Raw genomic sequence first — 18,601 nt, forward strand, 5'->3', positions numbered from 1 at the left:
CATTAAGTCTTCCAAAAAGCACCCGCCAAAACAAAACAACGACAAAAAAATAAATAAAATGGCTGCTCATTTTTCTTTATTCTCCTGCACCAGCCTCAGGCACTTGCTCACCGGCCTTGCTGCCCTATTTCTCTAGTATTGGGGATCCTGTCCCTTTAAGACATCCAAAAAGCACTCGCCAATACAAAACAAAAAAAAAAAGAAAAAAAAAATGGCCACTTGCTTTTGCTTTGTTCTCTGGCGCTGGTCCGATACCCGCTCGCCAGTCTTGCTGCCCTGTTTCCCTAGTATTGGGGTCCCTGTCCCTTTAAGACTTCCAAAAAGCACTTGCCAAAATAAAACAACAAACAAACAAACAAAAAAATGGCCACTCACTTTTCTTTTGTCCTCCAGCACCGGCCTCCGGTACCCACTCACCGGTCTTGCTGCCCTGTTTCCCTAGTGTCCAGGAACCCACACATGCACTGTGTCTGCACCCTGGTCCGGATGGCTGGGGCTCGGTGTTCAGCAGTCCTGGGCTCCCTCTCCCTCCCCGATCAGACTCCTCTCCTCCTGCCAGGAGCTGGGGGGAGGGGCGCTCCAGTGCCGCCAGGCCGGGCCTTGTATCTTAACCCCTTTGCGAGGTGCTGGGTTCTCACAGGTGTGGATGTGGTCTGGATATTGTCCTGTGTCCTCTGGTCTTTATTCTAGGAAGAGTTGTCTTTTTATATTTTCATAGATATATGAGTTTTGGGGAGGAGATTTCCACCGCTCTACTCACGCCGACTTCTTGGCTCTGCCTCCCTTTTGAAATTTTTAAATAACTTTTATATAGGATTGGATCTAGTCGATAAAATACGTGAACCTTGTGATTTTAAAGATTCTTCATTAGTAAATGTTTCCTTCAAATCCTAAATTGTATGCTTATTCCTGTTTTAAAATATATCTGGGATTTATTAAATATTTCCTTGCACTTAGAAAAGTATTGATTCTTTTCAATATTATGTCTCTTCTTAGTTGAGTAAAGTGGACTTTCATTATGTTTTGTTTTGTGTTTTATTTGGAAGAATGGTGTGCACCATTGTACTAACATTTTATGACATATTTCCCAATCCTTTCAGCATTGCAAGGAAACATCAAAAGTGAAGAAGTGAAGTCATGCTTAGATTTCTCGGAACACCTATTCGCACTTTTATTCATTAAGATTGTCATCTCAAAGAGGTTTCTTTATAAGGTGATGAAAGGAGTGACTTGACCAGCAACAGTACTGAATGGAAGGCTATGCACAGACCAGGAAAGGAGAAAATTAGATAGAAACTGAAGAAAATATACTTAGGGATCCTGACATCAATGCTCCCCTAATTCTTTGAGAGCAATATAAACCTTTTGACTAAGTCATTAAAGGCTTGTTTCACTTGTTTGTTCCTCAGAGTGTAACTGAATGGGTTCAGCATGGGAGAAATGGAAGTAGTGAGTAGTGTTACTCCCTTATTAATGGCCATTTCATCTTTTGCTGAAGGTTTGATATAAACAAAGATGCAGCTGCCATAGGTGATAGAAACCACAATAATGTGGGAAGAACAGGTGGAAAAGGCTCTTGTCCTCTGCTTGGCAGAGGGGAGTCTTAGAATTGTTCTGATGATGTACATGTAGGACAGGACCACACACACCAGAGTCATGAGGAAAGTCATTACAGCACAGACAATAACCATCTGCTCTATGAGCCATATATCTGAGCAGGAGATCTTCAGCATAGGGTTAGCATCACATGCAAAATGGCCAATGGCATTAGAGGCACAGAATTCCAGGTCCAGTCCCAAGCTAAGTGATAGCAATATGATCAACAATGTAGTCATCCAACAGCAGAAGATGAGCCTTTTGCAGACCCTGTAGTTCATAATAGTCATGTAATGCAGGGGTTTGTATATGGATACATATCGATCAAAGGACATGGTGGCCAAGAGAAAAAATTCTGCTACTGCAAAAACATCTGTAAAAAATAGTTGGCATACACAAGCATTATAGGTCATAGTCCTGTCACCTGTTGATAAGCTGTACAAGAATCTAGGAATGCAGGCAGAAATAAAAGAGATTTCTAAGAGGGAAAAATTTTGGAGAAAAAAGTACATTGCCATTTTCAGGTGAGAATCCACTAATGTGAGGATGATGATGCTCAGGTTTCCAGTTACACTCAACATGTAGGTGATCACTAGAAATATCAAAATCAGAATCTGTAGCTGAGGGTCATCTGTCAATCCCAGGAGGATGAACCTGGTGAGAGATGTGTGGTTTCTCATTCCTGTGTCCTGACCTTTGCCCAATCTGCATGTAAAGAGACAGAATTAAGATCTGAGAAGATGGTGGGAAAAGTGTGTTACAATGGAAATTGTTCAGAAAAGCCAAGCAATGTATTTTACATGTATTTTTTTTTACTTAACAATGAATTTAAAAATAATTCATACTCTTAGCTCTGTTGATAGCATATCATTAGATCGGTTAGAAACCTGACCATGAAATGTTTTGCTACAATATATGGTAAGATAGACATTTCATATTGCAGCCCACTGTATATGCTCACACCCACACAGATACATATTCATAGATATATATCTGAAATAAAATTGTGAATAAATTACTGATAACCCTTAGGTGCCCTGCTCTCTGATGTTCTATGTTCTAATGTATCTCATTAAAAAGTTAACACAAATATCATCTAATTGATTTTATAGTCTCCTAAATGGTCATGACTTGTATTTTCTTTTTAATTAACTTTTCATGAATCCTGTGAATAATATTGTCCTAGAAAAATATATTCTTACGGAATTGTTTTCAAATGTGCACTCACAATTTAATTTGCACTTTGGAATAGATTGGTTCATAGCACATTTGTTCCCCTAAGACTATTTCCCATATCATTAAACAAAATTTTACTCAGTTTCACTATCTGCTTCTAACCATTTTTTTAACTATAATAAATTAAAAACTCATGATGTGTGTCTGATACACAAGATGTTTCTAGATCCTCTACCAATGAAGCTGAAGACTCTGTTCGACTACATGAGTCATCCTACATGGACTACCTGTCTGGAAAAAAATTTCATCTAATCATTTATGTGTTTTTCCCTCCCCCTTACTCTGTCTATTTGCTGATTCTGAATGGCACTTTCTTATTCATTCCTGATTTCTACTTGAACTATTAAGAGAAGTCCTTCCAAAATTCTGAAGGCACATTTAGAATGTTTTTGTGTCCTAATAGAGGATCTAAAAACATTGTTGAAAACGGGATTTTTATAATCTTGTTTAATGTAATAACCACAGACTGTAGGAGACTGAGATACAGAGTTAACTCAAGGTAATATTTACCCTCAGACCTAGATCAAATTATATTATTCATTATGTGGACTCAATTTTGAAACTACTCTGACACCTCTTACTTTTGCCATGTCCCTGACTCTAATTTTTGGGATTCTCATTGGCTTTCACTTTTGGTGGTGGAAATGTTCAGAGTGGCTCCTAAGTTACGTCATAACCTGACTATATACTCATTACATATGCAATACCTGCATGAAGGCAAAAAAAGTTTTAATTGACTTATTCCTGTGTTTGGCAGAGAAATAGTTTTCCTTTTTTGGATTCCCTTCCTGCTTCCTTAGAACACCTCCCAGAAATATATTAACACCAGAGATTCAAACTCTTAAATTATGAATGTGGACCATCAAGTTCTCAGTGGTTGTTCTTCAGCTAACAACAACGAACTACATTAATACCTGCTAAATGATTTTGTTCACCAATGCTTGTTTAAGGCCTTAAGTAAATTGAAAAAACTCCGTATCATTTACTATATAAATTCTAATTAATTGGCTATGTGAGGGTTTCACTTAATTGCTTTAAAGTAGTCCCTTTTTCAGAAGTGAGAGATACTCTGTACTCACCATCTGCCCATTTCCCATAGTAAATCTCCGAGAGTTTACAGGTTTTGGTAAAGAGATGCAGGGAAGACCCTGGTTTGTTGCTTTAGGATGAGCCAGTCATTTCCAAGAATGTGAGCATCACACAGCTAACAATAAATTAAATGAAGAGTTACAATAGATTAAGCAATTAAAATAATTGAATAGACTAATAGACTCAAGACACAGAAATGAAAACATATAGAGGCCACCTACCTCTCTTTCTTTCAGTCTTAACACAACTGTGCCTTACACAACCCTGGAAATTTTAAGCCTTGTCCTCACTTCCAAATATCTTGAAAATAAATTGACCCTACTGATTGACACTTTATGTTTACTTCTTTGTCTTTTAGAAAACTGAACATTTTAGAGAGTGCAGTAATGTAAATTATGTCAGCAGATGATTTCTGATTCAAGGTTGTTTCTAGAAGCCCTTCATTTCACCTAGTTTTAGGTGACCTACTATTTGTTGATATACAAATCCAGCCCTATCAAAGTTTCCAATCAATTCAAAATTTTAAATTCTTGTTTCTTTAACAATTTAATTAACTATTCATATCTCTCTACTTTTGTAAAATGTATCAAACTTGTTTCTTACAGAAGATAATTTTCTAAGTCTCTCAAAGACCACAGACATTGATTGAAGTCAGGTATTTGTCCATGAACGTCCTGAGGGTTAGAAGGATGATTAAAGGTTTACATAGGCTTGTAAATTACAGGTGAATTACGATCCGATGTTATTTATTAGTGTTTTGTGTGATCTTTTAGCAGCAGTGGGGATGGTGTCTTCAGAGAATTGAAGATTGCACAATGATATTCAACATAGGACTTACACAAAATAAAAATCTAATGAAAAAGAGCAAGAATACCTTTTCCTACTTTTCTATTCAATAACATTATAGCTGCTAATAGCTGTAAGAAAATAGTTAGCCCTTTTCTCCTTTGATAACATATTTTTAATCAATGTAATTCTTATTTAAACAAATTAACATAACAAAAATAGAAAAATTAAGCCTAAAGGTAAAAACCACCGTCAATGTCTCTATTATGCACTTCCTTAAATTTCCTATGTAAATATATTCATATTAATGGGTATATTCACAAATATGAAATATCCTTTATGGGTTGTTTTTCAAAACGCTTTGACAAAAACTAAAAATTCTTTTTGTCTTAATACCTATAAATTTGTATAATCACTTCGGGAATATGTAACATTTATTTTGGTGTGCTCCATTATAATTTTAAGTCTATCCTAACAGTTAAACTTTGTGCTCTCTTAAAATATTTTCACTATTATAAAAAAATGACTACCTCAAGCTTATTATGATTCTATAATTTTTATTATAAATTTATATTGCTTTTTAAATAGACATTCAGCTATGATGCAGAATATGTTTTGTTCAAATATCTTTTTCCTCTTATAATATTTCCTAGAACTGAGCATTAATTTTTATTACTTCTTGTATATTAATAACTTAATTGTTATGTATGTTGCAAATATTTTACCACTTATTTGTTGGTTTTTATTAATGTTTATGCTCTTTCCTTTACATAGAATCTCATGTCACATTTTACATGTTACATCTCATGTATCAATGATGTGATAGAGGTGGTAATTATCTCTACAATAGCAATCATATGAAAATATATAAATGTATCAAATCAACATATTGTACATCTTGAGTTTACACAATGTTATATGCCAAATACATTTCGATAAAAATGAACAGAATGGTTAGGTGACAGTCACCTAGATGAAAGAAGAAAACCTAGAAGGATTTATGTCTTTGTATTATAACTTCACAAAGAGAAAGAACTAAATTGTGGGGCAATAGATATGGCTGTGTCTAAATGACAACAGACTATGCTTGAACAAGTAGGCACTTCTCTAAACTTAAGTAAAATGTCATCTTATTGTGACATTCTAGATCTGGTCCAAGGTTCCTATTCTACTGCATTTAAAAGGATACCAGGATATTCTGTGAGGGTTCACATTTTTCCACTGATTGCAAACATAGAAAATATGATCATAATTATTTCCAGGTGCTTGGTATTTGATTTATTATGCTTCTTACAATAAGTTTTCATTTTACTTGACATGTCTATTTTGACTACATTTTTAAAAAGTTGTTTTATTAATACCTTAAAACAACTATGAAATATTTTTTCCTAATACAAAGGTTTCTTTGAACATGTGAATTAAAGGAGATTCACAAAATTATTGTTCCAAAAATCATAGATACTATATTTAACATGTTATAAATTTCTTAAAGAATAATATTAGAAATGCTTAGTGAGAGATTAAGGAAGATTTTGTTTCCTTGAACACATTCTTTTAGTGATAGAGGAAATTTTCATTGATACTGAAGAGAGTAAGAACCTCCAAGTGGGTTCACAATCAAGCTTTGAAGGGTTACTTGAAGGTTAACCTGATGGAACTAGTTAGGCCTTTGAGAAAAAATGTTAAGGAATGAATCTATTGTTTTCATTTGACTTTTCAAATAGAGTGTGCTCTTACTTGTGTGAGATAAATGCAATTTTTTTGATAGTGTCACTGAAAGCTTGTTTCACTTGCTTGTTCCTCAAAGTATAAATGAAGGGGTTCAACAAAGGGGCAACAGATGTAGTGAGCAGGGATACCCCTTTATTGATGTCTACCTCTTCTTTGGCTGAAGGCTTGATGTAGATGAAAATACAGCTTCCATAGGTGATGGAAACAACAATCATGTGAGATGAACAGGTAGAAAAGGCTTTCTTTCTTTGTGACTCAGAAGGGAATCTTAGAATTGTCCTGATGATGTATATGTATGAAAGAACAATGCCTATCAGTGTAATGATGAATGTCAGTATTGCACAGATTGTAACGACCTGTTCTATGAACCATGTATCTGAGCATGAAATCTTAAAAAGAGGAGACGCATCACATCCAAAATGATCAATGATATTAGAGTCACAGAATTCCAGCTGGAGACCCATACCTAGCGGTGTGATGATGATCATCAAACCAGAGACCCAGCAGCAGAGGACAAGGATGGTACAGACTCTGCTGTTCATGATGCTCCTGTAATGCAGGGGCTTACAGATGGAAACATAGCGGACATAGGACATGGCTGCCAAGAGAAAAAATTCTGTGGCCAAAAAATTCCAATAAAAAATATCTGACTGGCACAAGCATTATAAGTAATGGTATTGTCCTCAGTTGACATGCTGTACAGGAATCTAGGAATACAGACTGTTGTGAATGAGATTTCTAAGGTGCAGAAATTCCGAAGAAAAAAATACATCTGTGTTTTCAAATGAGAATCTATGAGTGTAAGAATGATAATGGTCAGATTTCCAGTAATGCTCAGCAGTAGGTGAGAAAAAGGAAGATAACGATCAGAACTTGCACCTGTGGGTCCTCTGTAAGTCCCAACAAGATGAATATTGTTATTGCTGTGTGGTTTCTCATTATTGCCTTGATGTTTTAGGCAATCGCCATGTAAAAAGTCAAAAGGGAAGTATCTAAACAGAAAAAAGGAAATGATGACACAAAAATTTTTGAAACAGTATATGGAAAAACAAGATTAATAGAATCACAAGTTGATGCTTAGACAGGATGAATACCATGACTAAAACTGTTGTGAGATTGAACTAAATAAAAGAGAAAAGATGAATTTTATAAGGGAAGGAAATATATGACATCATTACAGATTATACAGATATTAAGAAGATAAACATGGAATATTTTGAAAAGCTCTGCAGAGCAGATTTCGAAACTTAGGTGAAATGAATTAATTCTTTGAAAGATACTATCTACCAAAGATAATTCAAGATGGGCTATCTAACCTATGTAGCCCTATATATAATGAAGTGAAAAAATATATACTTAAATCACGCTACAAAGAGAACTCCAGTCTCATATACCTAAATTATAGTACTCTACCAAATATTTAAAAACAAATCAAAACACTACACAAATTCTTTAAAAAATGATTTTTTAAACAAAAATTATAGCTATTTGATAGCTTCAAATGCATAGACATAATATAAATGATAACCATAAAAAAATGGAATAGTAAAAGATCCTCTATAGTGGTAAATTTTCTACATTCTACCTCCAGTGGTAAAATATTGATTTTAAATGTTCCATGAAATGGTTAGTGTGTCTACTAAAATTCATAGACTACACACATACTTTTAAGAGGTTATAAAATGAAATGCACAATATGTAAATTAAAATGGAGCCTTAAAACTGCTCAATGGAGACATGAGGAGGAAATGAAGAATGAACTGCAATGGGACCAAACAAAAATTAAGTAACAAAATGACAGAAGTCCAATATAAACGATTATATCACATATAAATGACCAAAACAAACCACACTAATTAAAGCATAGAAATTATAATGATGGATTTGTAAAAGAATTTCCCATGTGGATGTTGTATGCAAGCACCCACTTCAAATATAATGACATAGATAGGTTAAAAGTAAAACATAGAAAAATAGTACCATGCACACTATAATCAAGAGAATGCTGGAGTGACTATGTTACTATTGCCACCAAAGAAAAGTAACAAGCTTCCAGAAGAAAATGACATACTGATAACTCAGCCGATTCTACAAGTAAACATAAAGATTCTAACTTGTTATGTTTCCAAGAGTGCATCAAAATACATGAGGAGCAAGCTGACATAAATGAAAGAAGAAATAGGTAAATTAGCAATTATAGTTAGAAATTTCTCTTGTTAACCTACTACCACCATTCTTCTTCAATCAATTTTTGCTACTCTTCTTCTGGAAGGCTTCCTTCGATGCTATTGCCCACATCTAGATAACGGCCAATCTGTTTAGACTCTACATCCTCAACATGTAAAAAAAAGTCTGTGTTTTCTACTCCATATGCTTCTACCCTCCTTCAGATTCCCTTCAGCTCACACTTGAGGTGAAACATTCATGCTCTAACTGGAATTCCTCTGTCCTGTTTTCATCATTTTAATCAATTTTCTTCATTGCATCTAGAATAAGTCCTGAGATACCATCTCAGTTTCTCCAGACTAGGCGAGGCACATCTCCCCTGTGTTCCTATACCCATCAACCTTGTATCAGGGCTGTATTGTATTGCTTATTTATTGTTTGTCACCCAATTGAACTGTCATCGTTTCCAGATCAGAGCCTGTCTTATTCTCAATCACATTTTATATTCTTATATAGATCTCTTATACAATCTCTTATATACAATCTCTTATACAAAGATCTTATCACATTACCTGGGATATAACACAGATATTTCTGAACAAAGGCTAGGATGTAACCTTGACTTATATGTCAGGATTCTGTTTGACAGAATTTCTTTACTCCTGTGGCCCATATAGAAGATGCTACAGTGCTGTTGAAGGTACTTCCTTCAGTATCATGCTTCCGTGATGCTCCAGCACAACAAGTTTCAGTTACCAGAAGACAGTCAGTCCACCTGGGCATCTTACCAGCTGTGTTGGTCACAGTGCCACAGGATGTCCCATTTATTCTTTTTTTATATTTTCCAGATGAAAAGACTAGAGGTCACAAAAAAATAAGTAAAAGGTACTGAGGTCTTTAAAACATTCTAGATATGAGCTAGTGATAATTTTCCCTTGTGTTATTTTTACCTGAGCTTTCTCTAGCAAGACTCTTCGGAGGCGGAGCCAACATGGCGGCGTGAGTAGGACAGTGGGAATCTCCTCCCAAAAACATATATACTTTTGAAAATACAACAAACACAGCTAGCCCTAAAAGAGAGACCAGAAGACGCAGGACAGTGGCCAGACTGCAGCTACACCAGCGAGAACCCAGCGACTGGTGAAAGGGGTAAGATACAAGCCTCGGACTGCGGGACCCGAGCGACCCTCCCCCCAGCTCCCGGTGGGAGAAGAATAGGCATAGCGGGAGGGAGACGGAGCCCAGGACTGCTGAACACCCAGCCCCAGCCATCCGGGCCAGAGCGCAGACACAGTACATGCCCAGGGGGCCCTGGATACTGGGGGAACAGGGAGTAAGACCACTGAGCGGGTGCCGAAGCTGATGCCCCTGTGACAAAGAAAAGCGGGGGCTTTTTGAAAGTCTTAAAGGGACAGGGACTTAACAGCTTGACGGAAACAACCCAGGTCACAGTACAGCAGCTGGAAATTACAGGGAAAACCGGGTGCACTAACCCCCTGGGCAACAGCTCTGAGACCTCTCACGGAGGCAAACAGTCAAGCAGCCCCCCCACCCATTACCCCACCGGGCGCTGCGAAAGCAGAGAAGCAGCCTGAGACAAATTCCGCCCACAGAAAGGGAAATTTCTCCCTTCCGGCCGGGCAAGACACAAAGACCCACTCTACACGCAATTAGCCAACACAAGCCACTAGGGGTCGCAGTTGTCCCAGTAAAGAAAGGCCAGTAGCAAGTGAAAATTTTGGCCCTCCCAGCTGACAGTCAATAGCACCTGTCAACATGAAAAGGCAAAAAAATATGATCCAGACAAGACTAACCCAGTCAGCTTCATCATCTGCTACATCTTCCCCTGAGAAGGAATCTGGGGAGATAGATTTAGCCAGTCTACCTGAAAAAGAATTCAAAACAAAAGTCATAACCATGCTGATGGACTTGCAGAGAAATATGCAAGAACTAAGGAAGGAGAATTCAGAAATAAAACAAGCTCTGGAAGGACTTCAAAACAGAATGGACGAGATGCAAGAGACCATTAATGGACTAGAAAACAGAGAACAGGAACGCAGAGAAGCTGATGCAGAGAGAGATAAAAGGATCTCCAGGAATGAAAGAATTTTAAGAGAGCTGAGTGATCAATCTAAAAGGAATAATATAAGAATCATAGGTATTCCAGAAGAAGTAGAGAGAGAAAAGGGGATAGAAAATGTCTTTGAAGAAATAATTGCTGAAAATTTCCCCAAACTAGGGGGAGAAATGGCCTCTCAGACCACAGAGGTACACAGAACTCCCATGACAAGGGATCCAAGGAGGGCAACACCAAGACACATAATAATTAAAATGGCAAAGATCAAAGACAAGGACAAAGTATTACTAGCAGCCAGACAGAAAAAAAAGGTTACCTACAAAGGAAAACCCATCAGGCTATCATCAGACTTCTCAACAGAAACCCTACAGGCCAGAAGAGAACGGCATGATATACTTAATGCAATGAAACAGAAGGGCCTCGAACCAAGACTACTGTATCCAGCACGAATATCATTTAAATATGAAGGAGGGATTAAACAATTCCCAGATAAGCAAAAGTTGAGGGAATTTGCCTCCCACAAACCACCTCTACAGGGCATCCTACAGGGACTGCTCTAGATGGGAGCACTCCTAAAAAGAGCACACAACAAAACACCCAACACATGAAGAAGGGAGGAGGAGGAATAAGAAGGGAGAGAAATAAAGAATCATCAGACTGTGTTTATAATAGCTCAACAAGCGAGTTAAGTTAGACAGTAAGACAGTAAAGAAGCTAACCCTAAACCTTTGGTAACCACAAACTTAAAGCCTGCAATGGCAATAAATTCATACCTTTCAATAATCACCCTAAATGTAAATGGACTGAATGCACCAATCAAAAGACACAGAGTAATAGAATGGATAAAAAAGCATGATCCATCCATATGCTGCTTACAAGAGACTCACCTCAAACCCAAAGAGGCGCACAGACTTAAAGTCAAGGGATGGAAAAAGATATTTCAAGAAAACAACAGAGAGAAGAAAGCAGGTGTTGCGATTCTGGTATCAGACAAAACAGACTTCAAAATAAAGAAAGTAACAAAAGGCAAGGAAGGACATTACATAATGATAAAGGGCTCAGTCCATCAAGAGGATATAACCATTATAAATATATATGCACCCAATACAGGAGCACCAACATACCTGAAACAAATATTAATAGAACTAAAGGAGGAAATAGAATGCAATGCATTCATTCTAGGAGACTTCAACACACCACTCACTCCAAAGGACAGATACACCAGACAGAAAATAAGTAAGGACACAGAGGCACTGAACAACACATTGGAACAGATGGACCTAATAGACATCTACAGAACTCTACATCCAAAAGGAACAGGATACACATTCTTCTCAAGTGCACATGGAACATTCTGCAGAATAGACCACATACTAGGACACAAAAAGAGCCTCAGTAAATTCCAAAAGATTGAAATCCTACCAACCAACTTTTCAGACCACAAAGGCATTAAACTAGAAATAAACTGTTCAAAGAAAGCAAAAAGGCTCACAAACACATGGAGGCTAAACAACACGCTCCTAAATAATCAATGGATCAATGACCAAATCAAAATGGAGATCCAGCAATATATGGAAACAAATGACAACAACAACACTTAGCCCCAACTTCTGTGGGACACAGCAAAAGCAGTCTTAAGAGGAAAGTATATAGCAATCCAAGCATATTTAAAAAAGGAAGAGCAATCCCAAATGAACGGTCTAATGTCACAACTATCGAAATTGGAAAAAGAAGAACAAATGAGGCCTAAGGTCAGCAGAAGGAGGGACATAGTAAAGATCAGAGAAGAAATAAATAAAATTAAGAAGAATAAAACAATAGCAAAAATTAATGAAACCAGGAGCTGGTTCTTCGAGAAAATAAACAAAATAGATAAGCCTCTAGCCAGACTTATTAAGAGGAAAAGAGAGTCAACACAAATCAACAGTATCAGAAATGAGAAAGGAAAAATCAGGACGGATCCTGCAGAAATACAAAGAATTATTAGAGACTACTATGAAAACCTATATGCTAACAAGCTGGGAAACCTAGGAGAAATGGACAACTTCCTAGAAAAATACAACCTTCTAAGACTGACCCAAAAAGAAACAGAAAATCTAAACAGACCAATTACCAGCAACGAAATTGAAGCAGTAATCAAAAAACTACCAAAGAACAAAACCCCCGGGCCAGATGGATTTACCTCGGAATTTTATCAGACATACAGGGAAGACATAATACCCATTCTCCTTAAAGTTTTCCAAGAAATAGAAGAGGAGGGGACACTCCCAAACTCATTCTATGAAGCTAACATCACCCTAATACCAAAACCAGGCAAAGACACCACCAAAAAAGAAAACTACAGACCAATATCCCTGATGAACGTAGACGCAAAAATACTCAACAAAATTTTAGCAAACCGAATTCAAAAATACATCAAAACCATCGTACACCATGACCAAGTGGGATTCATCCCAGGGATGCAAGGATGGCACAACATTCGAAAGTCCATCAATATCATCCACCACATCAAAAAAAAGAAAGACAAAAACAACATGATCATCTCCATAGATGCTGAAAAAGCATTTGACAAAGTTCAACATCCATTCATGATAAAAACTCTCAGCAAAATGGGAATAGAGGGCAAGTACCTCAACATAATAAAGGCCATCTATGAAAAACCCACAGCCAACATTATATTGAACAGCGAGAAGCTGAAAGCATTTCCGCTGAGATCAGGAACTAGACAGGGATGCCCACTCTCCCCACTGTTATTTAACATTGTACTGGAGGTCCTAGCCACGGCAATCAGACAAAACAAAAAAATACAAGGAATCCAGATTGGCAAAGAGGAAGTCAAACTGTCACTATTTGCAGATGACATGATACTGTACATAAAAAACCCTAAAGACTCCACCCCAGAATTACTAGAACTGATATCGGAATACAGCAAAGTTGCAGGATACAAAATCAACACACAGAAATCTGTGGCTTTCCTATATACCAACAATGAACCAACAGAAAGAGAAATCAGGAAAACAACTCCATTCACAATTGCATCAAAAAAAATAAAATACCTAGGAATAAACCTAACCAAAGAAGTGAAAGACTTATATTCTGAAAACTACAAGTCACTCTTAAAAGAAATTAAAGGGGACACTAACAGATGGAAACACATCCCATGCTCATGGCTAGGAAGAATTAATATCGTCAAAATGGCCATCCTGCCCAAAGCAATATACAGATTTGATGCAATCCCTATGAAACTACCAGCAACATTCTTCAATGAACTGGAACAAATAATTCAAAAATTCATATGGAAACACAAAAGACCCCGAATAGCCAAAGCAATCCTGAGAAAGAAGAATAAAGTAGGGGGGATCTCACTCCCCAACTTCAAGCTCTATTATAAAGCCATAGTAATCAAGACAATTTGGTACTGGCACAAGAACAGAGCCACAGACCAATGGAACAGACTAGACAATCCAGACATTAACTCAGACATATATGGTCAATTAATATTTGATAAAGGAGCCATGGACATACAATGGCGAAATGACAGTCTCTTCAACAGATGGTGCTGGCAAAACTGGACAGCTACATGTAGGAGAATGAAACTGGACCATCGTCTAACCCCATATACAAAAGTAAACTCAAAATGGATCAAAGACCTGAATGTAAGTCATGAAACCATTAAACTCTTGGAAGAAAACATAGGCACAAACCTCTTAGACATAAACATGAGTGATCTCTTCTTGAACATATCTCCCCAGGCAAGGAAAACAACAGCAAAAATGAACAAGTGGGACTATATTAAGCTGTAAAGCTTCTGTACAGCAAAAGACACCATCAATAGAACAAAAAGGAACCCTACAGTATGGGAGAATATCTTTGAAAATGACACATCCGATAAAGGCTGGATGTCCAGAATATATAAAGAGCTCACACGCCTCAACAAACAAAAAACAAATAACCCAATTAAAAAATGGGCAAAGGAACTGAACAGACGGTTCTCCAAAAAAGAAATACAGATGGCCAACAGACACATGAAAAGATGCTCCACATCGCTAATTATCAGAGAAATGCAAATTAAAACTACAATGAGGTATCACCTCACACCAGTAAGGATGGCTGCCATCCAAAAGACAAACAACAACAAATGTTGGCGAGGCTGTGGAGAAAGGGGAACCCTCCTACACTGCTGGTGGGAATGTAAACTTGTTCAACCATTGTGGAAAGCAGTATGGAGGTACATCAAAATGCTCAAAACAGACATACCATTTGACCCAGGAATTGCACTCCTAGGAATTTACCCTAAGAATGCAGCAATCAAGTATGAGAAAGACCAATGTACCCCTATGTTTATCGCAGCACTATTTACAATAGCCAAGAATTGGAAGCAACCTAAATGTCCATCGATAGATGAATGGATAAAGAAGATGTGGTACATATACACAATGGAATACTACTCAGCCATAAGAAAAGGGCAAATCCAACCATTTGCAGCAACATGGATGGAGCTGGAGGGTATTTTGCTCAGTGAAACAAGCCAAGCAGAGAAAGAGAAATACCAAATGATTTCACCCATCTGTGGAATATAAGAACAATGGAAAAACTGAAGGAACAAAACAGCAGCAGAATCACAGAACTCAAGAATGGACTAACAGGTACCAAAGGGAAAGGGACTGGGGAGGATGGGTGGGTAGGGAGGGATAAGGGGGGGCAGAAAAAGAGGGGTATTAAGATTAGCATCCATAGCGGGGTGGGAGAAAGGGGAGGGCTGTACAACACAGAGAAGACAAGTAGTGATTCTACAACAGGTTGCTACGCTGATGGACAGTGATTGTAAAGGAGTATATAGGGGGGACCTCGTATAGGGGAGAGCCTAGTAAACAAAGTATTCGTCATGTAAGTGTAGATTAATGATTAAAAAAAAAAATGCAGTTCCTATGTGGTGACCTCTAATGAGTTCTACACAATGATATAAAGGACATATAAAAGTGTAGGCAAAGGGTCTGTTTGTGTTTATACAGAGGATCAAAGCCTAATTTGGCTACCCCGAAAATGAACTAAGATACGATATGAAATAGAACTTCCAACATCAGCACTCTCGGGAAGACTCATGACAGAAGATGATCAGAAGAAAAAAAAAAAAAGAAAAAAAACTTCAACAAAGATCCACGCACTGTCACAGGTGTAGCTGCACTCATCCCACCAGTTCCTGGACTTGCCATGGGAATGAGGAAGGAGATATCTAAGCTGGCCTGTGCATACAGTAAAACAAAAATTGGACTGGATCTATACTGTTGGAACTCAACCAAGAATTAGGAGAAGTGCAAATTGTAACACTCCAAAATCTTACAACCACAGACTATTTATCGTTAAAAGAACATATGGGATATGAACAGTCCCCAGGAATGGGGTGTTCTAGTTTATCTGAATTCTCTCAGACTGTTTAAGTTCAGTCGGACAATATCCACCATATCATAGATAAGTTTTCACAAATGCCTAAGGTGCCTAACTGGTTTTCTTGGTTTCACTGGAGATGGCTGGTAATTACAGGTATGCTTTGGTTAGGTAACTATATTCCTATTATGTTAATGTGTGTGCACAATTTAATTAGTCATTTAAAACCTATCCATGCTGAAGTTACTCTACAAGAAGATATGTCAAAGAAATAATCAATCTTCCCAGGTTTTCTTCTGCCTGCTACTTCTATAGCTTTTCTTCTTCCTACCTAATCACAACCTTTAAATAGAACTCGTGCCACATGTCGAATTTACCGAGTATCATAATTCTTCCAAGTGGTAAAGACACCTCAAGACAAATGCTGGGCATAGAAGCCACAGGGCATAAATATGCAAAGAAGTAAAAAGCTAACCTTTTCAAACAATAAGGCTTCTCTCTCACTTACCAACTTAACATTTCCCTGTATGGCCCCGGAAGATGACTGGTTAGCCAGAGACGGGTAAGATTCCTCAAGGGAGGAACAACCTAAGACAGGCAGAGTCGCAGGGGGCCATCTGGTGAGAAAATGGGGAGCAGCAGAGGTGAGGCTTAGAACCTCCCCCCTCATGTTCTGAGAGAAATCTTTGGCATACATGGATGTTTATTGCCCTCATCTAGCTCGGATTAACACATAGTCTACAGGCACACACCTGATCATCTACATTTGCTCTCTTACAACACTAAACTCTGTTTTCTACCTTTATCTTGTATCTACCTACCACTTCAGCATTTTATTAAAAATAATAATAATATAGAAATGTGGTATCCACATATAAATCAAGTTTAAAAATCAAATGAATATTCATATTTGAACTGACTGTGTATAGTTCATAATGCATGAACAAAACCGAAAGTTTCTGTGATGAGTGCCCTTGCACTGTTCACCATGTAACTTATTCACTATGTTAGAATTTGTACTCCATGTAAGAATTTGTTCAATATGCATCAGAAGATTGGAGACTGACGAAAATTAGGCTTGGGGTGGATTAATGATTGTGCATTGAGTATTGACCCCCCTATACAGAAATTTATTTTGGTTAACAACTATTTGATCAATAAATATGAGAGATGCCCTCACACACACAAAATATATATATATATATATATATATATATATATATATATATATATTAACACACTTCCAATTGTAAAATAAATAAGTAACGGGATGTAATGTATAGCATAAGGAATATAGTCAAAATATTGTAACAACTTGGTATGGTGATAGCTGGTAGCTAGAATTATCATGTATATAAATGTTGAATCACTGTGTTGAACACCTGAAACTAATGTAATGCAATGCTGTTGTCAACTACCCTTCAATAAAAAAAAAACAAAAAAAAAAAACTCTTCATTGTATGGGAAAATTCTCTTTGATTTTACTGATAATATATAGGGCAAAGTACTTAGACTTTAGTATAGTTAGACTAGAATTAACATTAATTCTGGAAGAAGTGCTATCAGGCGGCTATTTTAAACCAAGGCTTGCTCCTGGGTTCCTTCTTTGACAAAATGGTCTCAGATGGAACCTACGTAACACAGAAGGCAGCATTCAGAGTTTCTAGACACTATCAGAGAGCGCAAACACAGATACAGGCTCACGGGCAAAACCTTTTGTTTAAATGCTGTTATCCTATCTTGCTCTGCAGATCTACCCTTGAAATACTTGCAGTACCTCAGATGAGAAACACAGGCTTGTTGTTCCCAGAGCCCACCTTCCTTGGTTCCTATAGTCACTTTCTCTTCATTCCCTATTGTAGCCTCTAGAAAAAGTCTCTGCCAATCCTGGGTACTATGACAAGATATAAAACAACCCTTTTTATTCCTAGTCTTCTACTTATCTAGTTATCCAGAAACATGTCTCAGATACATTCTGACAAATTATATTACTGATTTTTGTTCATGTTTGAAAGGCAAGATTTTTCAAGGTGGTATGTCAAACCAAGTTTCATTAAGTTGAAGAGTATTTATGTAATTGAGATTATGTGTTTGTGTGTATGTGAGAGTGTATGAGTGTGTGCATGCACTTGTGTTTTGGCAATGGGCAATAGATCTTAACATTACATGATCATGAAATTTCTCTATTTCATTGCCCACATACTTAACCAATTCATAAAATGGGCTTAGATATTTCCTCTTTTGCTTCCATGATTAATATTTTTGAAATAGTAGTGACATTCAAAAAAGTGATATGATTTTCTCTTGTGAATGATCCAAACTCTAAAAAATACGCACATACACATTATGTGTGTGTTTCTTTTTATATAAATGTGTGTTTATGTATAATATATATATAAATAAACAGACAAACTTAGGAAACTGTTAGAAACTATTTTAAGTATTTTTCCAAGTTTTAGCATAGAAAAAAAATTGATTTGAGAAAGACATACATACTTACTCTTCAGTCGCTTTTCTCATTCACACTTCAGTTTT

The 18,601-nt window shown here is 37.0% G+C and overlaps 1 pseudogene; it reads right to left on the bottom strand.

Annotated features, from left to right (window-relative positions):
• Positions 1-6,440: 6,440 nt before the first annotated feature.
• On the bottom strand, positions 6,441-7,377 carry LOC130685136 (olfactory receptor 6C2-like; annotated as a pseudogene).
• Positions 7,378-18,601: the final 11,224 nt, after the last annotated feature.

The sequence above is a fragment of the Manis pentadactyla genome, chromosome 10 (genome assembly GCF_030020395.1).
Source record: "Manis pentadactyla isolate mManPen7 chromosome 10, mManPen7.hap1, whole genome shotgun sequence".
NCBI lineage: Eukaryota > Metazoa > Chordata > Mammalia > Pholidota > Manidae > Manis > Manis pentadactyla.